Source organism: Hylobates moloch, unplaced genomic scaffold, assembly GCF_009828535.3.
Source record: "Hylobates moloch isolate HMO894 unplaced genomic scaffold, HMol_V3 SCAFFOLD_6, whole genome shotgun sequence".
Lineage (NCBI taxonomy): Eukaryota > Metazoa > Chordata > Mammalia > Primates > Hylobatidae > Hylobates > Hylobates moloch.
In genome coordinates, this window is record NW_026652281.1 from 59,305,038 (window position 1) to 59,331,940 (window position 26,903).

Genomic DNA, 26,903 nt, shown 5'->3' on the forward strand with positions numbered 1-26,903 from the left:
ATCTGCAAGAAATACTACTATTTCAGATGGTTTTTGCTTTGTGACAGTTTGCGATGCATTCCTATAATAAAAGGGAGGGAATGGTCTTAGTTGTGCTGATAGTCACAATGATGAGCTGGAACTTGAAGATTGTTCAGATCTAGTTGTACTTGCCTATAAAATAAACCTTCCCCTTTCAAGTGAAGCCTTGGGACCGTTGCCTAAATGTTGAGCCCACTCTTCTGAGAGAAGCTACTCACATCAAATACCTCCTACATTGAAGCAGAAGGCTTTTTGAACCATACTGTCCTCATATATTAAAATAGTCGTCTGGAGGCATATTGCTGAACTTAACAGGAAATACAACTAGTCATTGGGTTAAACGTAGTGCTAAAAGGAATTTTCTAAAGTGAGGAAATATCTTTAGTTAGCTAGATATTTCAATATACTCCTATTGTCTACTCTCATACATTCCATGTTCTATGAATTTTCCCTTCTTGCTTTCATAATATTTTTTAAAAAATAATTTGGTTTATTATGTAATCTATAATTCTACTGGCATGCAATCTTGTCTTTTCATTATTCTATACTAGTTGATGTATTTTATCTTTGAGTTTACTGGGCACGGTATATATTAATGGTTGGTTAGGGCGGGAGGTGCCCAATCTCTAGTAGCCTTTCCTAAATATTAAAGCTTTTTTTTTTTATTTTGTAAGGAAAAGTGTTTATCATGCTTTAACCTTAACATAAGTATCCTCCCTTATCAGTCTCTAGTTCTGCTTCCTGTGCAGCTGAAACTCTTCAGGATAAGTGAAGTCATCAGCTATCGGCTAGGGTAGCCTAATGCATTTGGGAAGTTGGTTTGGTTTACATGTTAATGACCTGGATGAAGTCCAGTAAGGTGTGGAAAAGATAGAGTGGGGGGAGGGGGGAACTCCGAGGAAGCTGCTGCCTCGGTAAATATTTCCAAACTGATTAGAAAGTTCATGGCCCCGCGATTAAGTCGAGATCTCAAATACTGGTAATTATTTTATTATTTCGTACATTACTAACATTAGAGAAACCTTTCGGCTCGCTTTCTAGCGCTCCAACCTCTCAGGGTGAAAACCGCGACTTCTGGGCGTGCAGGAAAAGCACGCTGGAATCGAGTGCTGCAGACATCCTGGACCGTGGTTTTTACGCGTGAGTAACGGAGGAGCGCACCGACCGGTGGAAGAGAGAAGTGGCTAACGCGTGTCCAAAAGGGGGAAAAGTCACAAGAGCAACTATTAGGGTCGCGCTCCTATTGGTCAGAGGAAAGATCCCGACTTTAGAAGGACTTTCCTGCTGGCTGGCTCGCAGCGTCCCCGGAGAGCAAGCGAGCGCGCCGCAGCGGGAGACTAGGTTCTCTCCGAGCGTCCTCCGCAGAGGCGCCGGGAGAGGAGCAGGGAGCCGCAGCTCGCCGTGTTGTCTTCTTTTCGTGCAATAAAGAATTGTCATTAGGTTTGCGTATGGCATGTGCTATTACCCCACCGTAAAACTAAAATTAGCAAAATGTCAGGAATGGAAAGATTGATTCACCAAGATGCAATTATCATTTAAAAGTGCTTGATTGAGGTACTGATGTTCAGTGATTTATTCTGCATACCATATACATAATTAAAGTAGTGTAGTGGAGTAATTTATCAATCTAGTTGAGACTGGAGGGGTGAGGAGGGAGCTGCTGTATGTTTGTTTTATTAAAATGCTCCGAGGTCTAGTCCCGCCCCCCTTTTGCAAGAGTGAAACTGATGATTTCTTCAGCTCGCGAGGAGAAAGTCAACGGTTTGGGATTGTGGGGGAGAGAGAGACGGAGAGAAAAAGGCAGCGCGAAGCAAAGGCAAGGACAAAATTAAATAAAGGGGGAAAAAAAGGAGGCAAAAGACACTTCATCGGACGTGCTGCTTAGAACCCCAACCCTTCGTGCTCCGTCTTCCCTGCCACCCCCGCCTCCCCTCCCAGTATCCTTCCATCCCCCCCGCCCCCACCACCCCCAGTCTTTTTTACGCGATGTTTCAAACGCTGTGAGCTGTTCTCCTTTTCCCATTCGTCTTCTGTCACTTCCTTCCTGGACGCAGTTTTCTGGACGAGTCTGGTTACTTTTAATCCGACCGGCCGCTGAGAGCCACTTTCTCCTCCTCCTCCTCCTCTTCCTCCTCCTTCTCTTCCTCCTCCTTCTTCCTCCTCCTCCTCTTCGGAGCGGCCTCGGCGCGCGCGAATGCGCGGCCCCGCGCCCCCCCCTCGCGCGCGCTCCCCTCGCGCGCGCACACACGCACACATCGTCTCCAGCTCTCTGCTCGCTCTGCTCGCAGTCACAGACACTTGAGCACACGCGTACACCCAGACATCTTCGAGCTGCTATTGGATTGACTTTGAAGGTTCTGTGTGGGTCGCCGTGGCTGCATGTTTGAATCAGGTGGAGAAGCACTTCAACGCTGGACGAAGTAAAGATTATTGTTGTTATTTTTTTTTCTCTCTCTCTCTCTCTCTCTCTCTTAAGAAAGGAAAATATCCCAAGGACTAATCTGATCGGGTCTTCCTTCATGTAAGTACCCCTGATATTGCTCGAGGAAATAGAAAACCCGGGTATTGTCTCTAAAATCTGCATCAATATATTCCACGGCACTGTGTCTTATCTATCCCTGTGCCTTTTTTGAAGGCTGAAGTTGAGGCTCGTTGTGCATTCTTTTCGTTAGATTCCATGATTTCCTTGTTTGTTGCTAAAAGTAACTTTTCAGATAGTCGTATCCGTTTGCCATCAGCTATTGAAATCACTCCTGACTCGTTCCTGTCACACCAGTGTATTTAAAGTTTCATGAAGTTAGTTCACGTCATTAGCATGTTTGATATGGTGGAGCATGTGGAGCCTGGTGGATTTTAATATTTCACAGCATGTTCTGTGACCTTGAAGTAGATGCCTTAAGATTTAGCAGTTAGTTCACTGTGGAAAGATGCTCCCATGAATCCCCCCAAAGACACTGATTTGCCCTGGGTTATGCTTCTGAGCCACTAATTCTTGGGATTAGTTTGAGCTAAAGCATGGCTGTCTGTCAGAGTATACCTTTGTGCATTTCCTTCCCTCACCAAAGTGCTGGCTTGACAGAGGGCTTCTTAATTGGTATGGACAAAAAGTAATATCCCTGCCATGGTAGTCTACACATTTCACAATTCACGTTCGATTTCAGCATATAGATTGCTGTTCAGGTCAAGTCAAATATATAGCTGTTTAAAAGCAAGCAAGGTTAAGTCACTTAAATTGCCTTCTCTTTGGACTTGGAATGAAAGTTACCAAACTCGATGATAAAGTTTGTCACAAAGGAAGTATATATAGATGTGGCACATTGTTTATTTTATTATTAAATATTATGGAAGTATTTAAATTTAATGCTAATATTACCTTCCTTCCCTGAACATGGCTATTGATTTTTAAAGGAAATTTTATATCTGAATCACTTCTGACTATTCTAAGTCCAGTAGTTCTTATTCGTTGGGGAAAGCCTTTTTTTTGGTCACATTTTAGGAATGCGTGTCTTTTGTACAAAATACTTTATATGCAAATGCTGACAGTATAATAAGTACAATTGGGCTCTCTGCCAGTTCCTTAACCGGTCCTCAGTGGAGAATTGCTTTGACACAAAGTGCGTTTTACTATTGTGAATCTGAAACTAACTCTAATAGTAACTGTCTTATGAAATGCTTGGGGACTGCATATAATTTCTAAGTGCTATAAAGGAAACTCCAGCCACCTCATTATACCAGTCCAAAAAAAAAAAAAAGTGACCAGCCTACTTTCACTGGCACCTTGCAATGGAATTGTGGTTGCAGAGTAAAGATGTTTATGTGGAGTATAATAACTCCAATCCCTAGAGACTTGGTAGGACATGGAAATGTGACCACCTGTGAACCCCGTTTAACCTCGTATTGCATACCAATTTTAGCTTTAAATAGATCAACAATCTCTAATTTGAAACTAAAACATCTTATTTAATTTTAAAAAATAATGTCAGTTTTGGCTAGTCTTTAAAAACATTCAGTATGTACCAATATGGTATAAGCAGTATTTTTGTTTCTCCATCAGTTTCAATTAAAGATAATGCAGCTGAAAAGCCATATTATTGTCTTCCAGTGTATGCATGAAATTATTTAAGTTAAAAGAAGTAGTTCTAAAGCAAGACTCAGAACTTGATAGGTAAAATGGTATACCCCTATCTAACATCCTATTTCAAGAGGAAAGAAATAGTTTAAATCAAATATCTCATTCTATTTGTAGAAAAGTACACTTAGCTATGTATTCGGCTACTAACTCAATTCTAAAAGTTTTCATCAAAACAGTCTTTAAACATAACATTTGCTTAAAATTTGGTTCTCCCGTCAAGGAGACAGTAGGTGGCTGTTATCTTTACTTCAAATTTTACTAAATTTTATAAAAACCTACTATTTTTATTAATATAACTCACACAGCATTGGAATGTTTGGCTTTTTTTCAGACTTCTTAGGAAAGGCAGCATTTTACTTCATTCATTAATTACACCATTTACATCCTGATTGCTGTGCATGTGGAATATATTGAAAGAAAATATTCAAGTGTAAGTTTTATTAAATGTTAATTTTTTATTTCAATAACAAATGAGCAATTTATTATAAAAACAGTTTCCCACCTTTTCTGAGCTATTCATATTTTAAAAGTGTGCAATCACAGATATTAACTTTTCAAGATAGAAGCACATTAATACTGGATAACTCCATGAAACTTAGATAACAAGAGGCACCTTGCCTCTTTTCTTCTTTGTAAACATGTTCATTTTGAAAAATTTGGGGGAAATGATACCTGAAATTTTTTCATTGGCCCTAACTTAACGGAATCAATAAATTGCATAACACTGCAAACGTATCTTTCTAATAAATACTTTATTGTATTTAAACTTCTTTTATAAAGAACAGCACTGAATAACTCCTTAGCATATCTTAACATTATCTTTTAAAACTTTCTTCTGTTTATTGTAGTATATTTTGTGGTTTTATTTCTCAACTCTAAAGTGTGGTATAATTTGAGTCTATGAAATCTCAGAAAGTGACAAAAATGGGGAAATAGCTGTGCAGCAATACTTGTGCTACGTAACAACAAAGACATAGTTATTAAACAGAGAATTCTGGCTTTGGGGACATGATTCGAAGCAACATGGAAGAATTTAATATGCAATTAATGGTCACAAGATGAACTGTTAAGAGATTATTAATAAAGTTACACTTCTTTTTCAAAAGCACATCCTCTGAGAAAATACCACACAAATTAATATCTAAAACTTATCAAAATACACGTATTCATTCTATACTAATGTGGTGATTGCCTAGACATGATGAAATGATTTAATCACTGTTGTTCCATCAGTATGCTGCATGTGGAAAGATAGGTAATTAAGATCCCCGTCCTTAGCACTGTACCTTAATCTCATAGGCGCGTGGACTGTCTTGCACTCAGTAAAGCTTGACTGTTCACCGAGATCTGTCACCTTTAGGAAATCAAACCAGATTACAGAGGTGATTCACAAAACCAGGAACAACAGAGTCTATGCACCTTACAAAAGGCAGATTACATAGTTCACATGTTATTTTGATAGATCAAAGATAAAAGCTGATTGTTGAGGAATGGCAAGACGCTCAATTTCAAATGATTGCTTAGATAAGTATACTTTGACCCTGTTGCTTCATCATTATGAACCCTTCAAACAATGGAAAATTCAGTTTTCAAATGACAGGCTTTCAGTAGTGAAGTAAGAGAAAACATGTCCTTTTTTATGTATGTCTTCATTGTGTAAATTTTAAGTTCCATCATTTCTTTATGAACAAACATTAAATTGTCTGCTTACATGAAGCAGGTATTGTAAGGCTTAAATGCATTAGACATTTTCAGAGGCGTTATAAAGAGCACAAAACAGAATTTGCCAGAAATAAAACATACACTCATGTTATTGAGTAATTCAGCAAAAAATGCATAATAGTCAATATCCATTATGTTATTCTGTTACCAAATATATTCTACATAAAAATGTGTAATTATATAGTTATGAATCCATATATCTGAAACATATCTTCATAAAAGTTCATTGGTCAAATTTTATATAGATATATAAAATATATATATTTCATGAATGTTATAGAAAGATCATTCTTTACAATAGAATATGATGTTTTGAGAGTTTATTTCAGAGAATAAAGTTTTGGTTTACATAATAACATTTTGAAAATCTTAACTTCTTACACACCCAACTTTACAGTAATTTCTTGCTTCTTCTAAAATTGAAGTCCTTTTTTACCCAACTGATGCCTCCTAGTGTTTCACACAATAAAACACTAATGAGTCACCCATAAATGTAAACATTGCATTTTCATTGCCTACATCATCTGTGATACATAAAATTAATATTTATGTGTTTAATTTTCTGCGCACTATTATAATAAGATAGAAAACTTTAGTGAATGAGATGTTTCATCTGAGTGGATTTGTGGCATGCACTTGCAGGTTTTCTTTGACCATCACAATATCTTACTAAGTTTTAACAAGTTTATTACCTTCAGTTCCAGTTATATATTCACTCTTTATATTCACTCTTATTTCAAGTGAGAAACATAGGCAAATAGCAAAGCTTCCATTTTGTAGGCCTGGGAATTATATAGTTGGGTTCATTCTGAAATGCCTGATAAATTGCACAAGGACTATCCATTTCATTTAAACACTAAAATATCTTAAAAGAGATATAATTTTTTTGCCTGCTGTGTCTTTACACTTGAAAATTTCTTTGTAAAAGTGGAATAAAGAAAAAGAATATTTAGAAAGATAAAATCAAAGATAAATGCAAAATTTTCTATAAATATGGAGTATATTACTTTATTAGAAAATAACAACAAAAGAAAAACTTGCCTTGGAAGGAAATATATTATTCTACATAAAGGGAAGTCTTGTTAGAACATAATATCCAATGACCAGCAGCTTGCCTTAATGAGGTAGAAGTTAGTGGGTATCAACTTTGGTGTGAGTTTTGTGCCATTAGGATGATAAGCGTAGACCTCTGATATTTTTGCACGTTTGTGATTTCAAACAGCTCTCTGATTCTACTTCCTAAATTTTTAAATATTTTTTCTCTAATATACTTATGAAAGAAAGGGGTCATTCCTCTAATGGGTCTTAAATTGAAAGGAGGCAGTCAAAAACTTGTAACATTCATGGGCCTCTTCCTGAGGTGTCATACAACATACATGTACACAAAAACATTCATGAGTTTCTTCTACTAACACAAACATTCTAAAGCATCCAAGTGTAGACACTAGATTGAACTTCATTTCTGTTATCTGTGTATGTGTCATTTAGTTCTCCTGACTCAAAATACACAGTGTATTAACAATATTTGACTATCACTTAAGATTTTCTAATTTAGTCAATAATACAGTGCTATTCCAATTGTTGGACACATTTCAAAGAATGTAAGGGGTGTGTTCCTTTCGTTCAAGGAAGCAAACATGTAGAAAGGGGTGGACCTTTCCCACAAGAGCCACATTTCTTCCCTTGGAGAATTGAAGCAAATATGCAGTATGTAAGTGAATAGCAGCATGAGAAAGAAAATAATTTGCAATGATCTCCTATAGTTAGTGAGCAAAGAAAATTGTCAGTTTTTTTTAAAGTAGCTCTTATTGACAACCTATCTTACCCTGAATACTGAAAAAAAGTCTATGAAAGTTTTATAATTTCAGTATGTTTTAACATTCATGCGTGAAATAACTGTAAAGTACACTGTAATAATTTTGGTCTTGCTCAAATCAAGAATTTTTTAGTAACCATGTTACTTTACAGACAATATTGAGGCATAACAAAATAAAGGGTGCTGGAAGCATTCATTCCTTACCCCTCTCTTTTAAGAATATGAAGATGGCATTGATGTTCTTTTGTTATTTTTGTCTGTGTAAGAAAAATAATTAAAGAATGTTCTATGACAAAGAATACCATTGTAAAAATAAGATTATAGAAAAGGCTATTTAATATACTATTATCTCACATCTCTTTGATCCTATATTAATGTTTACTGCAAAAAATCATATTCCTATTAAATATGGAAATTATGTGATACACGTTATATAAATTCATGGTTTAGTTTTAGGTGATATGAGTAACATTTATTTGTCATCACCATAATTCATTTGCTGTACATTGTCATTTTATTGTACAAGTTAAATCTTGGTATATATTTTTAAAATACAGCCAATGTAAACAAAGTTCAAAGTACATGAAGAGAATCTTTTGAGGGCATTGAAAAGGAAATTGATGACATTGCAAGCAATAAAAACAGTAAACCTGTTACAGGCAGATTTCTTCAGGAATCATTACTCTTAAATAATGCAGACATTATAAAGACTTTATTAATTCTTAATGCTGTAAATTTGAAATGAATGGAGCAATGTTGTTCCTCCTGCAAGTGGTTGGGATTCATGTAGAATGACAGTGCAAGTCCTCAAGCAGTGATTTAAATTAAGTACCCAAAACTTGTTTTTAGACGCTGGAGGAACTAACTGATCTTTGAATCAGTCCCTTTTGAGAACCTGCTTTTTCCAAATAGCATCATGAGCGTGGTGGTCTGGTTTTCCTCTTCTATCTTGTTGTCGTAGATAAGATGCACATGAAGAATTCATATAAATTGCTCTCAGATACTGTGGATTCTTAGCATATTGGATTAAAAAAGAGGTGGATATGGTATTTTGATAGAATGTGAAGTGTTTTTTTAAAAAACAGCCAAGAACTATCCCCGTCTTTTTTTCACACCTGTGATTCTTTCAGCAAGTTAGAAGGATAGCAAGAGAATGTGCATCCTTCCCCAAACCCCGAAGACAGGCAGCATTGGCTTAAATATGCTTGTTTATTTTCAAAATTAGAAAATAAATTCATTAATGTAAATACGTTGAGACAGACAAAGAAATTTGTCTGCTACTTAATAAACACGCAATTTATACTTTTTGTCTTCTAATTAATTGTTGACCCTGAATAAGGTGGTACAACCAAGGCATATTATGGAAAACTGGCATTATTGCTTAATGTAACATGAGGGATTGGAATTTCTTTAAGGTAATTTTAAGATGTGATTATTTAGCAGAAGTATTCACTGGAGCATTTTACTTTTAGAAATTACGGTCACACAAGGAAGCCTTTATAGGACCGACTACCTAATTGCAGTCAAAGATCTCTTGAATGAATGAACACACACACGGAGAAGAACACACATTTTAAGAATATAGTGGTCCTATATTTTTAAAAATTTTTGCCACATTTTTTATATCTGAACAGAACGTATGTGTCTAAGCAGATGTTTTAAGTTATGTCCTTCATGTAGGTGAGTCTGTAAATGTACCATTTAACTTAAATGGCTTTGTGGGAAGGTAGTTTGAGGAGTTTAAAAAGAAAAAAAAAAAAAAAACTCCAGTTACTATAGTTTCAGCTCTTTCTTTTTTAAAAACAGTAATTACAGTCAGGATAAAGAAAGAAAAATAAACTCTTTTAATTCTTTGTAACATCCACAGTTTTTCAGGTAGAGCTCTGGTATATTTTTATTCCTGAATATGCAGGGCAGGTACTGGCAGCAGAGCTACAAAATGAAAACTTCCTGGCTGCAGACCAGATACTGTGCACAGTGCCACATCATAAACTTCCCCTCTTCTGTCTCGGAGTGATTTCAGCCCTAAGTAATGTCCTTTATTTCCCCCTACATAGGGTGAGGAACAGAGGGCCTTCTTCCTGGGAAATAGGGGAAATAGCTTTGGGAAAGGAAAAGCATAATGTTTCCCTTCTTTAACTTGAAAATTCTGCCTCTTAAATTACTAAGACATTAACTGCAAAGTGGATTCAGTATGTTTCCTTTTTATTCCCATATAGCAGTTTAGAATACATAAAACAATAGGTGTGAGATAGAAAATGAGACCTCTTCCCCACCCCCTACCTCCAGCACACCCAGACCCATTCAGATATCTGTACTTTTTGTTTCGCAAAGAAAAATATAATGGTTTCTTTTCAATGAAGCTTGTGCATTATATTCCAGATATGTTAGATCATTTTGTGATGCAAATTAGCATTGAGGTTTTTTGTACTTATCTCGGGAAATAGCAACGTTCCACCACAATGTGTGGTGCTGCAAAAATTTTTATTGATAAACAGCCACACTGTAAATGATTATTAGGTCAAAATACAGAGTACAGAGGGAGAAAATGTGAGCTTTTAGTTTTCAGATGTGTTTTATGTTCTTCATTTGAAAGGTACAGTGTAAGTAATGTGTATAATACCATGCAAAATAAATTGACTTCTAAATATTTGCATTAATATTCCTTGTATCTGAAACTATAGTCTAAAAGCTTGTACTTCTCCTTAAAAAATAAAGTAAAAATTTGTTAAGAAGCAGGCTTTAATTACCAGTTACATTTTCAACTGTTACCTATGTGATTTTTAAAAAATCCTATTAAAAAATAATTTCTAGCTGCCATGGCTCCTTTCAATCAGTAGAATTCTCATTTGTATGAGGTGCAATCAGATTATTGCCAGCACACCTTTCTAAAACTAGCCTTCTTCTTTAGAAATGTATTAAATGGGAGCCTTCAGGAGAAAGTGTTACCACTTAATAAATATTTGTTCTAATTTTATTTTTAAACTAAATTATTGATTTAACAGTATATGAATAGTGTATAAATGTTAGTTTAGTCGTTAACCCACTACACTAATTATTAATTGCCTATATGAAATTTACCAAATTACACCAACAGTTAAGTGTAATTTAATTTTATTTCTCTTGAAACTTAAATAGATAAGAATGATAATTTTAATTATGTTTAAATATCAAGCATCTATTTTTCTGTGAATGCAAATGTTCCCGACAAATTGTTAAGAAATTAATACAACATAGATCTTAAAAAATGTATTAGGCAGCTTATAAGAATATGATAACAATGGCATATTCCTACACCTGGCACTTTTTCAAGGCCCATTAGCAAGGGAGGAAAAAAGTGTTAAGCTTTGTTTTGTAAATGCTAATATATATATGAGTCAATACTTTTTGACATTTATTTGTTAGAAAATTACACATATTTAAAAATTCAGATTAAAACTATGTTTCTATTTAGGCTATTGTAAGAGATTTCTTTATTTTCTTGGAAATTCTCTGGAACAGTAGGATCATTTGAATCATACCCGTTGATAAATATTGTCAGATACATTGTAAAGTTTCAACTATTGAACACGTGTATGGAATGGAAATTTTAAAATAGAAAATAAGCTATCTTGCTATTTAAATATGATAAAACTATACCCGATTAAAACATTGACTCTATTAGAGGTTCGCCTAGTAGGTAATTCTCTGGTCAAGAATTTGGGAAATTTTAAACTCTGTTAACCATTAAAACAATTACTGCTTTAAGGTACCGGATTTTCATCCATATTTGAGGAGTCTTCTTAAGTTGTTGGGTGACCTTTTAGTAAAGGTTTATGTGGTTTAAAAAGTAGATCTTTTCACCCTTCTATTACAATTAACATTAATATCTTTAAAAGGTAGTATATAAATCCGGACCTAATTTATTCTGGATGATTTTTCTTAACTAAATGAAGTCTAACAAATTTGTCTATTTTTAAGTGAATCTATTTTTTTATTTCTAGTATTTATTGGAAGTCCACTTAGGCTCTATATAGGTTAGAAGTTAAAGTAAATAATTTTGACTATTTTTTTCTTTCATTTCATGTTTGAATATTTCCCCCCTTACATAAACCAAAAAAAAAAAAAAAAAATCCGTGATGACATTGATAGATTTGCAGAAGGCTGAGTAAGATACTCAATACCCATTATTTGTTTCCCGTTGACTCTTGGGTTGAAATGAATCGGCAATATCCCTTCCAAGACTGATCTTGCTTGATTTAGAGTGAGCGCTATGTGATTTTTCCCTGTGCTTCTCTCATTTTATTGCTTCAAAAAAATCAGAGAATTCTTGACTTCGGTGTTTTTTCCTTCCGTTTTCATTGTTTTGGATTCTCTCCTGTCTGAGCTTCCTTCTTGCTTCAAAGTATTTGGTATTGTGAAAGCAAGTGCACTTTTAACTTGTTTTGACTACACATGGGCGACAGAATTGTTTTAGATGCTAACTTACCTCCTTACACTTGAGAAACTGATGTGGTTCATCACAGCCCAATGCCATGTCTTGAAAGAACTGCAGACACTGATCTTGAAACAGTCAGGGCTATAGGATCATGTCTTTGTAAAGAACAACAGCAGCTTTAGAGTCACTGGATGGTATATTCGTGGCAAACACGAACAGCTTCATGAACTCCCAGGAAGTGGCACAATTATTGGACAACTTCAACCACATTATGCCTTTTAGGTTGCTCTATGAAGTAAGTGTTAGGCCAGAACTCCAACGGTGTGAGTGTGTGTGTATGTGTGTGTGTATGTGTGTGTGTGTGTACGGTGTGGGAAGCATCGGTGTGGGACGGCAGAGAGAGAGAGATACAAAGCATGAAAAGATGTAGATACACTCTCGAGAAAAGATCGTTTAAACAAGCATAAAGAGTTTGGAGACCCCATTTCCACACTTAATATCATTTCTTTGATTCTACATGTTATGCTATTAGACAAACATGTCCATAAACAATAAAGAATAATGATTAAGAACAACGACCAAAACTGGGTTCAAAAGCCAGCCTCCCATTTACTGGTTAGTGGTTTTAGGCAGGTGTTTTAATGCCCAGAAAGCCCCAATTCCAGGATCTGTAAAATGGGAGTTATAAAATCATCCACCTCTTAAAGTTTTTAAAGGATTTACTAGGATATAAAACCATAATGCAGATACATAGTAAATGATCAGTAATTATTAAATTATTATCATAGCATTGTACTATATTTTAGTCATTTTAAGTTTCTGCTGATGATCATTTAGAAATTTTTGGTGGGATGGTTATTAAAAATTATTTTTCAATAATACTTTCAGTCCATTAAATTTGGGTCACATTCAGAGCAAGTCTCTAATTCTTACACAGTCGTGGGTCAATTCTAATGATTGCTAAGTTCAATATACTTCTTTCTCCAAGAAAATCAAAACCTTTCACAGATTAGATGTTATTAAATAAGTATCATATTATTTTTAGAACCAGAAATGGAACCAAAGAAACAAAATAATACCATCCATGAATTTTAAAAGTCATTTACTCAAAGTTCTGAATTGCAGGTAGATTATTCCTTAGTCTTAATGAAAGTTCAGTTTGGAGGAAGTGTTTCATGTACAGTAATTAGATGATTTTAATGGTGAAACCAGCGTCGCCAGGAGTTCTAGGTTTTTTTCTTAGTATTATCCACTTTTGTATACATTAATAATCTTTGTTTATTTTTCTTATTAGACAACTTTGATTATATGTAGAGATGGAATTAATTTATGATGAATGTGTGTTCTTTTCATCTTTATATTCCTTCGCAATAACTCTTGCATATAATAGGTACTCTATAGATGTTTGTTGAATAAATGAATGAATTGTATTTTCCCATAAAGATGAAATGCATTTTTTATCTGAAAAGAAAATATAACCAGCAAATGGTACCCTTATTATCCTATTTTTCTCTAGATTTGAGGGCTTATTCATTATGACCACAGTTTATCAACTTTGAGATGATGAATAAGTGAACTTGTCTTAATTTGGGTATTTTTATTTATGTGAGAAAAAAACATAAAGTATAGAAAATGCAGAATTGTACCTGAGGATTATACCTTCTGATAACGCAAACAAATTTAGGTAAAATGTAGATTAAAAAATGTGAGTATTACTGGTGGCAGGGAACCCCTTTTGTTCAGCTTTTCTGTTCACATGGTTTCTCAAAAAAATTCATATTTTGGATGTCAGGTAATATCGATGAGACATGCCCAGTTTATACAACCTGGCTAGTTGCAACCACTTGAAATTGTTATCATGCTTTTGAATAATGCCCCTTTAGTGTGCACCTTGCATTTCAGCTTTCTTTTCTAACTCTGTTTTAATGCCTGGATAAGAGTGCTCAGCACAAGGAATACTTGCAGAGTGGACTTCCCTATGGTAAAACAGCATGGACAGCTCCCAACACTGCAATCAAGGACGCCTCTAAAAGCTTTAATTTAAAAATAATAATAATAATAATAAGTCTGCATGAAGATGATGGAGCCCTCTAAGGCACATGGGCTTAGAGAATTATTCCCATCTGCAACCCCCTCCCCCTACTTAGTAGCCCTTTCCAGGGTTATGATTACTGGAAAATGGCTGTTAATCACCAGAATTTTTTTTGACTGCAGCTGCTTCAGTCAGACTACTAATCTATTAAACAACTTCATCTTCAGTTTAAAATTTGCATTGTATACTGTATAGAATAAATTTTCATTGTAATCAGAGCATCCGAGAAAACTTCTTGATATGATTTATAGAAGCACATTTGTTTTTATGTATGGACCTCTCTACCGCTATTGAGGCAACTGTTTAAACAATACTGTGGTTGATCAGCATAAAATAAAATATTGTAGCACTCTTGAGCGCAAGCAACATTTACAATAGTCACATTTGCAGAATATTTGAATTGTGGCATCTTTGGCACTTGTCAATACAATACCCACATAATTCAAAAACTTACCCCAGATATTTAAAATTTGACTTGAACCTGAAAGGGTTTTTATAAGTTTAGTGTTTTTGTACCAGGCTGTGGTAAAGTGGTTTGGCCTCTTTTTCTACCCTAATGCTTATTACATTGCCATAATTTGAAGAAATAACCCAAAACCTGAGTCAATATTTAGTGCTGAGAGAGGACAAAACAGCTCTAATTTACAAAGAACTCCTTTAAAACACATTTTTATATGTAAAATTGACAGGCTAAAAGAGGTGGTTGGATGATGTTCATCATGTTGGAAAGAATGTTTCAATTAAAGTTGAACACTTTCTCTTCCAGGTCTTTTTTTCTCCATTTTTTATTTGCTGTGCCAAGGTATCCATGTGCGTTTTTCCACTGTCATCTGGCTCATTCCCAGCAGATGCACACAATCTGTTCTGCTGTCACTAACAGGGTTCGGTTTATGAAAAGAATGTGTCAGAACATGCCACTATAGTCACTTTTACAGGTTTTTTTTAAAGAGTAACTGAGAATATATGCATTGCCCTAGTTTTATTGTGCTCAGCCCTTAAGAGATTTCTAAGAAACTTTTACAATATTCATAGACCAAAAGCTTTCTTCCAAACATATTTTTGACCAAATATTTACTTTCCATTAAAAATAAAATTTTAAAAGTTCACAAACATCTTTATGAAATGTATTATATTTAAATTTGAGTAAATTTTTATAGGATTGTTTAGAATAAACCAAATATTTTTAGATAAGATTATTAAATTTCCAATTATGAAATTTACTGCATAAGCCTTCAATACATATCTTCCATCATACTAAAAGCAAACCTACCTTCCTACTCAAGTCAAAGCATTGTTTAAAAAATGTATTGTAATAGAATACTTAGGATATGGCCATAAGTACCAGTTATTTGATCTGATACATAGTACTGATTTCCCTAAGTGTTTGACACCATTAAGTTAAACCCAAAGTAGTTAAACTACCAAAACATTCTTAGCCCGTATAGAGACGCGTGATACACTATCCTTTCACAAAATAATGTGACATTTTATTTTTGTAAGCGTGCATGTTTTAAAAGCATACTAGATAATTAGTTATGAAATTAATTTTTGTTCGTTAAGATTTCTCTTTCTATTGGCTGTTCTTAATAAAAAATCAGTTTTTGTTTTCATAAAAAATAATTTTTCTGATACTATGTGAATTAAAAAAATTTGAGCAATGGAAGTTGCATTTGTTTCTGAATTAATAAGTGTAGTAAGTTAACAGAATTTGAAATTTCAAGTATGTGTAGTAAGTATGGACTACATATGCAGATAGATAATGGACATATTTACATGTTGTGTACAGTTCATGGTATTCAAATATCTCCCAGAATTGAAGGCTTTAAAAAGGTACTTAAGTGCTAGTTTTAGCATTTTAAAATAATTTTTGACTTGGAGAACAACTCAAAGTTCAGGAAAATTAAACATTTTTTAATCGCTTATAATTCACATGCACTTAAAATGCATATTAAGAAAATATATTAAGGAATGACAATTTGTACAAATGAAGCTATATATATATATATATATACACACACATACACACACACACACATATGTATGAAAACTAGTTTTAGATTTCTGCCTAGGGAAAAATTACAAAATACATTTAAGGCATAACATGATTATGAAACTGATATATTGTCACATAGACAAATCCAGCAATATAAATTAAAACCTTTGTGAAACAACTTTGCCATTATAGCAAGATAATTACAGTTGGAACTCATTGGCACTGTTGTCACATCATATAGATTAATTGCTAAATTATCTTTCTGGAGTTCTATCATGTGCTTGTTGTAGTAAGTTTTCTTAATTCGTAAAGAAAAAGGAATCCTTGTTTGTTTTATGTCAAATATTGTAATGTATACATGGCTATTGTAAGTTGATTTTATAATCTTTTTTGACGATGTGAACATAGCACATAGATTTAAGATGAATCATAAAGAACAATTCTGGAGTTCACTTTTTTCTGCCAACATTTTAATTTATCTGTAATCTTACACATCAGATAACTTGACTTTTTATCTAACCTGTAAGTAATTTCATTGCTTTGTTTTGTGTAATTCGGAATATTTGCTCTTGGCATAAAAGGCCAAGAATCATAGGTGGTGAACTGATAAGAATGTTCTAGTTAAATCATGTGGGTTGTCATAGCCTCTCTTTCTTCTCTTTAAAGTACCAGCAGTAGAGTTGGGGGAGAATTGTAGCGTGTTACAAGAAAGTAGACAGCCTCACTAACTAACTATGCCAGTATTGGGTGGGGGGTGTCACACGGACTTGGAGAACAACCAGAATCATTTATTTTGCGGCAATTTGAATATACATGACATCCTTTCAAGACAAAACTCCAGAGGCAAACTTAGTTATACTTATCCTGAATTACTAATCCTTAAAATCTTCTATCACTCAAAGTGTAAATGTCATCCCAAATTTTACTGGGGGAAAAGCTTACGCCTCTTAGCAGTATTCACCGAACCTGAATATTTGCAATTGTGTTTTGCCTTGTGAAATGCTTGTAAATACCAGATCTTCTAAAAAGGTAGGCTTTTTTATTTAGTAATGCTTCATAAAGAAGTCATCAGATATTTCCCCCCAGCTTTATTTCTTAAAGTTAAAGGAAGAGTAGTTCTGAAACGTGAAATGTTCCTGGTTCTCCAGGATATGAACCGTGGGGCCATTTTTATCTCAAAAATACTTTTTAAAGTTTTGCCAGTTGTCTTGATTTCCAACACAGGGGGTACCACCCTCCTTTGTGGTTGGGAGGTAATTCTTTCTTTGCGTTTGCTTAGTCATAGGTCTTTTTGGAGCAAAGACAGATTATTTTTGTGACACTGTCCCCAAAATATATATTATTCATAGACTAAGAAACCCATCAAAGAGTCTCGCTGCACGCGTAATGATAGGTTGGACTGCAGTGACCAGAAGGCTCTCCACTCAGCTTTCTTTGGGGAATTTAAAGACAGTTGTATCCTTTTTCCATCTGCATCGACATATGTTGACCAGTTGGTTTTCAATTCTTGCTGGCTTGGTGGTTGAAAGTAGGACTGATCTTCTATAAATATAATTGATACTTTCAACTATGACTTAGGAATTCCACTTTTACTTTCTCCAGCGTCACTACTCAAAATATCTCTAATAATTTTAATAACTTTTATGATATGTGTTTAAAAGCTTATATTATTAATTTGAAAGAATTACTAATTATAATAAGACAATAAAAACTACAGCTAACATTTCTTTGAGAGCATACCGTATACTTGAACACTATTCTATAGGCCTGAAGTTTTATATGCATTAATTCATTTATTCCTCAAAACTTAATGAGGTAGGTGCAGTTACTATCCCAATTATATAGATGAAGAAACTGAGGTAAAAATTTACAAAGTAACTTGTCCAAAGTTACCCACTTAATGGCAGACCTAGAATCTCAACCCAGATAGTCAGTCTCAAGTCCACTCTCTTCCTGTTAAGCCAAAATCTCACATACACGATCTTATCTGTTAGATAAGAAGAAGGAAAGAGTCAATTATTGAGTCTTAATTTTGCCTGGCATCTTGGGGAAAAATATTTAGTAACCTTGGAATGACAATATAACTAAGTTTGTGTAAACATGTTTGTATTGTTTTTAAAGAGAAGTGAATTAATTCTTAGCCTGTGATACATACTTCCACATTGTTCATGTGAAGTGAGAAAAACATACATTATCAACTACTTGATAAATCATCTTTTCACAAGCAATGTCTTACTGCTATTTGCGAAAATATATTTTTCCAGCTACAATATTAGCTTTAATTGAAATGGGAAAATCTCGTTTTATGTCATCACTGTCTAGTGACCACTTCGCTATTCATTTCTTGAGCTATTTTAACTTTTAACCTTTATTTGCAAGAATCATAGTAATTTATATGGTTTTAATTTAAAAATGTGAGATGTATAACAGAGCCTATAAATGAATGTTAAATGGATTCCAGGAGTTATTCAGTAAATTTAATTAGTGCAGATGGATATTCTAGAGAATTGAACTTCAAGAACACCTTTAAACTTTTTCTTTGTAGTTAAAAAAGGAAAACAACAAAACCTTAAAACCAGAGTTAGATGTGAAATAACTACTGACGAGTTAGAACAAGGTCATGTTATATTTGAAAACTAAGAAATATTATATCAAGTTTATTCATCAAGTGCATAGCTTTTAGCTTTTAACTGAATTTTTCTGGGTTCAGTAAAAGACCTTTTGAAAAAGGAAAAGGATCATTTTTAGAATTTTTACCATGAGAAACAATATGAACTTTCTTTTTTCTAATAAACAGTTTCCTTGTTTTTTCATAAAAGTATTGCCATACTGTTGACTAGAAGTGAGGACAGAGAGGCTGACCAGAGGTCAAATGGGACTCAGATATTTCTGAATTACCAAATATACAAGCTTTGGACTTCAAAATTAATAGCTACCATATCTTTAATGTCATGGATTCCTTGCCAAATTTCCACAGTTCATATTAGTAACTACATTTGCTTCCGCTTTGTTTCACTGTTGAAAAGAATGAAATGCTTGTTTGGATTACCATGCAGGCATGCAAATAATCTATGCTCTCTGTATTTAAAAATTCGTTTATTAGAAATGTGACTTGGGCCTGGTGCGGTGGCTCACTCCTGTAATCCCAGCACTTTGGGAGGCCGAGGCCGGCGGATCACGAGGTTAGGAGATTGAGACCATCCTGGCTAACACGGTGAAACTGTCTCTACTAAAAAATACAAAAAATTAGCCGCACATGATGGTGGGAGCTGTAGCCCCAGCTACTCGGGAGGCTGAGGCAGGAGAATGGCGTGAACCCAGGAGGCGGAGCTTGCAGTGAGCCGAGATAAAGCCACTGCACTCCAGCCTGGGCGACAGAGCAAGACTCCATCTCAAAAGAAAAAAGGAAAAGAAAAAAAAAAGAAATATGACTTGAAGATTTGGGGATTCAATGTGTTATTTGGAATTAATTGATTACAGTGATACACAGCCTTCCTGTCACTTATGATGCCCATTGGCGGGGAAGTTTTGTGTACTTTATGCAATGTTAAGTCCCATTGGTAACACCCAGTGTTCGTTCTTCTCTTTCCAGCAAAACCACTGAGGCCAGTTATATCTACTTCCTAATGTGATTTTGACTAAAGTTGTTTGAATTCTGTCTCTTTGGAATCTTCTAACTGTAAAGCATGCTCTAAGATTCCATAAAATACCGTATTTATATTAATATCCATTTGAGTTGTAAATATGCAGGAAATAATTATTCACTGTAAAGGCCTGGATTACCCTAAGACTGAGGAGGAAGTTATAGCTGTTGGCTAATTCTATAAAAGATAATTGCATAAACTTATTAGTAATATTCCTTGAAGAAGATTGTGATGTAGCTAATATTGCACTTCAAAAGCCTTTTTAAAAAATTTAATCATCTAAAGACTAAAATCAACTAAGTTTCTCACAAGCAGAATTCGTTAGAAAACTATGGGCTATAACCGATCTTTGGTATATGCCAAGTGACAAGGTCATAGGTATAAAACATTGGATTTCCTTTGAACAGTTAGCTTACATAAGTGGTTCTGAATCCTTGGCTGTAAGGAGAATTATTTTAAAATACTGATGTTAGGCGGGTACAGTGGCTCTTGCCTGTAATCCTAACTACTCGGGACACTGAGGCTACAGAATCACTTGAGATCAGGAGTTTGAGACCAGCCTGGGCAACATAGTGAGATCCAGTATCCAAATTTTTAAAAAATGGCCAGGCATGGTGGCTCACGCCTGTAAACCCAGCAGTTTGGGAGGCAGGTGGATCACCTGAGGTCAGGAGTTTGAGACCAGCATGGCCAACATGGTGAAACCCCATCTCTACTAAAAATACAAAATAAAACCAGGCGTGGTGGCACATCTCTGTAATCCCTGCTACTCGGGAGGCTGAGGCAGGAGAATCGCTTGAATCCGGGAGGCAGAGGTTGCAGTGAGCTGAGATGGTGCTGTTGCACTCCAACTTGAGAGACAGAGCGAGACTCTCTCTCAAAAAAAAAAAAAGAAAAAACAAATTCTGTCATTTGCAACATGAATGAACCTAGAAGACATTACGTTAAGTGAAATAAGCCAGGCACAGAGAGACAAATACTGTGTGATCTCATTTGTATGTGTAGTGTTAAAAGCTGAATTTACAGAAGTAGAGAGTAGAAAGGCAGTTTCCAGAAATGGAGGCGGGAGTGGATGGGGAAAGGGGAGACGAGACATGAGTCAACAGGTACGAAGTTTCCGTGAGACAGGAGGAGGGATAAGTTCTGGTATTCTGTTGCACAGTGTGTTGACTATAGTTAATAATAATGTATTGTATATTTCAAAATAGTGAATCTTGAATTTGGGCATACAAATCCATGCATTCTTACAGTTTCAGAAACAAATAAACCTATAAATTGAAAACTACCTTTGGCTCTGCCAATAAAATGTCTATTGCTATTGCCCAACGCTTCTCCTTGGACATCAACTGTATAAATTTATTAACTAATCAGTCAACTTATCACTAAGTGTTTCATGGGAGTATTTTATTAGGGATACAAATGTGAGAGATGGAAACTCTGTTGTTGAGGAATTCAGTCTGATGAGGGAGATGAATATGCAAAGTGCAATTATAAATGTAATGTGATAAACACTATACTGCAGGTATGTTGAAAGTGAGGTAAATGTTTAATTGATAGAATGTTCAGCTCTTTTGGGAGATGACTTGTTAGGTCAGTCTTCAGTCGAGGATGCCTAAGGTGAGTCTTACGTGATGAGTCAAATCCTGGCAGTACTCCAGAAAAAGAAGTTTTGGGGGCTAGTCTTCCCTCTGAAAGCATAGCAGACTTTCATATGTTTTTCATATGGCCTGCCATATTCTCAACTTTGCTTTCCCATTTAGAAAAGCTGTGCAGGCCTTGCACAGAACTTTAGATTCTATGGAAGTTGGGGGCACCTAATGAAGCCGTGAAGATGGTACCAGAAGTAGGAATTGCCAGCCTAATCTGGTATGCCAGATTTTCTGGTATGCCATAGAAACCTCACTGTTGCAGATCTCAAGGTAACTGGGAGGACATACTCCTCCTCAGCGCCCACTCCTGCCCTATTTCCTAGACACAGCTGAAAGGAAGGATGGCCTGATCCAGGTCCTCCCCTGCAACCCACTGTTTTGACAAGGGATATGGGACAAGTTATGAATAAGAGAAAAGCACCAAACAGGGAGCTACCCAAGAATACTTTATATAGTGGAGATTCAACTTATATCTCTTACAAAGTTAATTTTTAAAAAACTTTAAAGGGTATTTCTTGTTTTTTTTTTTTCCTTCTTGTTCTAAAAGAGTAAAACTAAAGAAAGACAAGTACTTGAGGGATGTCATACCATTAGGAAAACATCTTGTATATTTTAAAAGAACTTCGGGTACTCTAATAGAAGGGGATAAATCTGTAAACATAGCAAACCATGATCTTATAAGACACGTAGAATCCGAGAAACTGAGCTTGTCCCTCCTATGTTGCCAAACAAACATACACACGTATCTGTGTGTGTGTGTGTTTGTGTATGTGTGTTTGTGTGTATGACAGAAGTCAGAAAAGGCAAGACATGACAGGAAAATAAAAATACTAGTTCCACAAATTCTGAGAAAAAGATTGTTTTATTATTTCATAGGAAGCCTTACCATAAAATGAACCACATAAAGTTTTATGTAAAGAGCAGGGATTAGATAATGATCTCAGTTACATAATGGAACAAAATTCCAAGTCTGTAAACCTTTTGGTAGCAGCTGCTAGATAACGTTACCTTCACAAACCAGGTACTTAAGGGGATGAAAAAAGCCCTGTTTCATGTGGAGGGAGGTGGAAGAACTGGGTTGCACTGCTTACTAATACCATTTCCCAGTGACTGTAGTAGAGAAATAAATTAGTTACAAAAGACTGAGAACTTTGGTCTAATGGGTTGACTTTTTTGGAAGTCACAAAATGTAGTGAATTTGATCTCAGATAGATAATACATTAACATCATACATGCAATTAGAAAATTATCACCTTGAGTAAATTAAGTATACAGCATTGAATTTAATTAGCATAATATTAGAGATTTGCAAGTCAGTAAATATCACAAGGTGAAATTTATATTTTTAAAGACAACTGGAAACCCTCCAAAGAGTCAATATGATCCAGATAAAAATGATTACTTTTCAAGCCCTTGAAAGTTCCTAATACTGGTTCTGCAGAAAAGGGGCATATTTATCAGGACCGTTGTCTCAGAAAGGCAAAGCTTTCTATGATTTTAACTTATAAATCTATTAAGAGTCAAGTTGTCCAGATGAATTTTTTTTTCTCTCACTTCGTGCAATAGCTGAGAAACTCTCTCAGGTGAATTAGCTCATAACTGGATAGACTGGTAAATTTCAAGAACATACCACATCCAAGGGAGATAATGCAACAACATACCTGTGTTGCAGTAGTTATGTTTCTAAGAGTTTTAATATGATTCATTTCAGATCTGGCTTCACATTGGAATCTCCTGGAGAGTTTTTAACAAGCAACAATGCCAGGGAACCTGGTCCAACAATCCTGATTTCATTGGTCTGGGATGGGTCTGGGTATCAGTGTTTTTAAAAAGTGTTTGAAGTGACTGAAATGTATAGTCAGCGTTAAGAACTACTGTTAGTGGAACATTCAAAATCTCTACAACTTTGAAACATCTTTGAACACTAGGGTGAAGCAAATACAGAACATTGGTGTTACTTCCATTCTAGCTGTAGAATTGAGAAGAAAATAAATTAATTTCTTAAGTTATGACAGGAAAATTTTCTATAGAATCCTGTTTTTTTTCATCTATGAAACCAGTTGCATCATTCCAGTTTCTAAATTGTCGGCATTTCTAAAGATGAAGTAACAGGGGAAGTGATGAACTTTATAAATAGACTCCCTAAAATATTTGGCATGAGAGGTCAAGATGTAGGCGAAGCTGGAAAAAGACTTTAGTTTGGGTATTAGCCAGAGGCCAACAGTTGTTAAATTCTCTAAATTTCCTTAAGAAAGGAAAGAGTAAGAATCCCTTGAAGAACGTTTTTTTTTTCTCCAATGTGTAGTCAGTGAAACCCAGAGGGGGAAAAATGTACCTTTCGAGCCAAAATTAGGTCATGCCAACCACAGCAAATTGGAAGCTCTACTTAAACTGTAGTCTTGCAGGATTGCTGTGGATCATCTTAATGTCATGCATGTGGTGGGGCCAACACTTCCAGATCATAGCTACTAGGCTCTGCTGAGCGGGGCAGCTCTGCTGAGTGAGTCTGACCACCCCACTGGGCTGCAGTTGGCACATAGACATAACCTAAGACTGTCTGAAAGGTAAGCCCTGGAATATGGCATTTTTTAAAGTGAAAAAAATTACAATTTCTAAAAACAAAACATTTCATTTTGTTTTTTGATTTTAGAGGGGGGAATGTTATGGGAAATAGAGAATGGACAAATCCACCATTATGACCAGCAGGCACAGCTTCCTGGCAATTGAGACAAGGTTGCCAAAAACCTACCTTACCATAAAAAAAATGCAAATAATTTCATTCATTTATTCACCTGTCCACATTAGAAGTAGCAGGATTGCCCCCTTACCAGCCTTAGAGAAGTGGAAGAAAGTTAGAAGGTACTTCATTCATTTCTTTGGCACTTTCCATAATTGTTAGAATGTGGAACCTACTGTAAAAATGGAACATATTGCCATTATGTAAAAGAAACTGTTGTCCTTTCCTACCTATGAAACATAGGGTTTCATAGGTATTTCCAGTCATTATTAGAATGCTGAATTGGCCATAAAAATGTAACAAATTTCCATTACCTAAAGGAAATTTATACTCTTTCCTACTTAGAGAAAGTATTTAATAAAATGATTAGACCTGTATGGTTTAAGAAACTTTATCATGAATTGCCCTACAGAACTTTATGAAGCTGTTTAAAGAAAATATTAGTATCTGCTACAGTATCCAATGCGTTTGTTCTGTTTAAAAAGAAAATAAACTAAAATATATTTTTGTTGAACACTTCTGAATTCACTCTCACAAGAAAATAAAACCTCAAATTTGTTGACTTGTTCATAAATGAGCAAATATTTTTGCAGCCTTGTAGCCATTAGCTTTACGTCTGTCATGTCTGCGAAGAGTTTTTGCTCGTTGAGCACAACTTCCCAGTGTGTACAATTAATTAGATCAATCTAATTTTCAAATTATTGGCTTCTTTTAGGATGAGGTTGTAGCAGTTATATAACATTCTGTCAGGTATGAACTAAACTAGGATACTGAAAACATTAATGCTTTCCTCTTATTATAGAACACTGTCATCTTCAGTTAATTAATACAGGAACTTTCATATGTGAAACGGCATTCTCCTTGACTTTCCTTGCGTGCTGGTTCTACATTTTTGATAACACAGGAAATAAAAAGCCCAATCTGTGCTACATGAGGATTCCGGAAATACTTCACAAAGGAGAAAACACTTGAGCGGGATCTTAACAGAAGAGCTTGAATGTGCCTTGTCACTGCGTGTCTTGCTTTTATACCATTATGTTCCCAGGAATACCGTCACACTGCAGCTTATGAATAATTTGCATCCCAAAATTCTGTTTTAAAGTTAATGTTGGAAAATCCAGATTTTATTTTTTCATGGAAAGAGTTTTTTAAATGGTTGTTAGTTTCTCACATGAACCCACAAATACCTAGTGTACACTTTTAATAAAAATTTTAAAAATAGTAAGAAGCCATATGGATGTTGTAATACAAATAACAATTATATAGTTCAAGTTTGCCATAACCAGTAATGCTTAATCAAAGCACTCTGACAAGACAGGCAGAATTTTTGTGGAAATAATGAAAACAATTTCGAGATGTGCAAAATGTAATCCACCATACATAGGCCTCAGAATGGTTTGCAGTGCTCCTTCAAAGTACATGTGTCACTACTACCTTCCTGGGGAGAACTTTGAACATGATAATTAAATAATTAGAATGTGAAGTTTGAGGATCACTGCTTAAAGATTCAAGTATTCTTAGTTTATATTTTTTTAAAAAATAGCTTTTTTTATTCCTTAATGCAGATGTGTAATAAGCATCACTCTAAATGTTTATTAGTTGTCTTTAGCTGACATGCGGAACACATGAGAAAGAGATTTCTCCAAGGAGTAACTAACTGATCCAGGATTAGAAAACTGACAAGGATGTGTGCATGTAAGTGAGGGCCAGAGAAGGAATGCACCCAACGAGGATAAGGACACAGGTGGGTGGGTCCCAGAATCCATACCCTTATCAAATGCAATTTGCTCCCTTCTTTGTCTTCTAGTTAACTCTTACTGGGCTGCCTCCTCCTGACATCCAAGGTGGGCTTTAAGTTTTGTTGCCTATGGTCCCCAACTATAAATGCAGCCAAGGCCCATGATTAACTTGCTAAATTAATGAGCAAATGAATTCTGTCGCTCCCTTTATTCCAATCTCTATGGAGTCTTGCTTCTTTAAGGGTCCCCTGAAATGACTGGAAAAGTACCTTGAATATATTGTAGGTGAATATTACACATGAATTCCTATATGAGGGACAGGAGAAAAGATTGGTGAGGCTTGAATGTAGAGGTTGGTCTTGAGGTGATAGGCATATGTAGGAGCGTGGAGGGAAGATTGAGGAAGATCCTGTTTTTGCAAGGAATAAAGATGTGTGCACCGAGTTGATTTGAAGTACATATTCACAAGTTGGATTTCATTATCAAGAAATGCCTCAATTTGTCAAAATTAAATTAATAGGAAGAAAATACTTTGCTGAATATTCTTATGAGTCTAAAAACAATACTGCATGTATTTAATTCACAGAGTTTTTGTTGTTGCTGTTTTATTAATTTTATTGTTTTTAAAATCGTGCTTTGAGATTTTTCTCTGCATCCTCTAGACTTGGACCATAATTTAAGCACACATTCAGCTACTTTACAGGAAATCTGAAGAAAGGAAGTGTATTAGTTTGTTCTCATGCTGCTATGAAGAAATACCCAAGACTGGATAATTTATAAAGAAAAGAGATTTAATTAACTCACAGTTTCACATGGCTGGGGAGGCCTCAGGAAACTTACAGTTGTGGCAGAAGGCAACCCTTCACCGGGTGGCAGGAGAGAGAATAAGTTTTGAGTGAAGGAGTAAGCCCCCTTATAAAAACATCAGATCTCATGAGAAC

At 35.2% G+C, this 26,903-nt stretch overlaps 1 protein-coding gene and 1 long non-coding RNA gene across 19 annotated transcripts in view; one reads left to right on the forward strand and one right to left on the reverse strand.

The window, feature by feature from the left end:
• Positions 1–2,103, reverse strand: part of LOC116471015 (uncharacterized) — a 68,208-nt gene extending 66,105 nt beyond the window's left edge. Inside the window, exon 1 of the long non-coding RNA XR_009214102.1 lies at positions 2,005–2,103. This is a non-coding gene — a long non-coding RNA (uncharacterized LOC116471015). The remainder of the gene's footprint in view (positions 1–2,004) is intronic.
• The window catches only part of MEF2C (myocyte enhancer factor 2C), a 170,420-nt gene that overhangs the window by 3,889 nt on the left and 139,628 nt on the right, over positions 1–26,903 (forward strand). For 4 of the 18 annotated variants that reach the window (XM_032156868.2, XM_032156866.2, XM_032156869.2 and 1 more), the window contains exon 1: positions 2,250–2,542. The exons of 3 other annotated variants lie outside the window; for them this stretch is intronic. The gene's annotated coding sequence lies outside the window, so the exon portion shown is untranslated. Of the gene's footprint in view, positions 1–2,102; positions 2,543–4,484; positions 4,584–26,903 lie in introns of those variants that run through there. 11 more of the 18 variants (XM_058440730.1, XM_032156877.2, XM_058440728.1 and 8 more) reach the window with 5 other exon arrangements.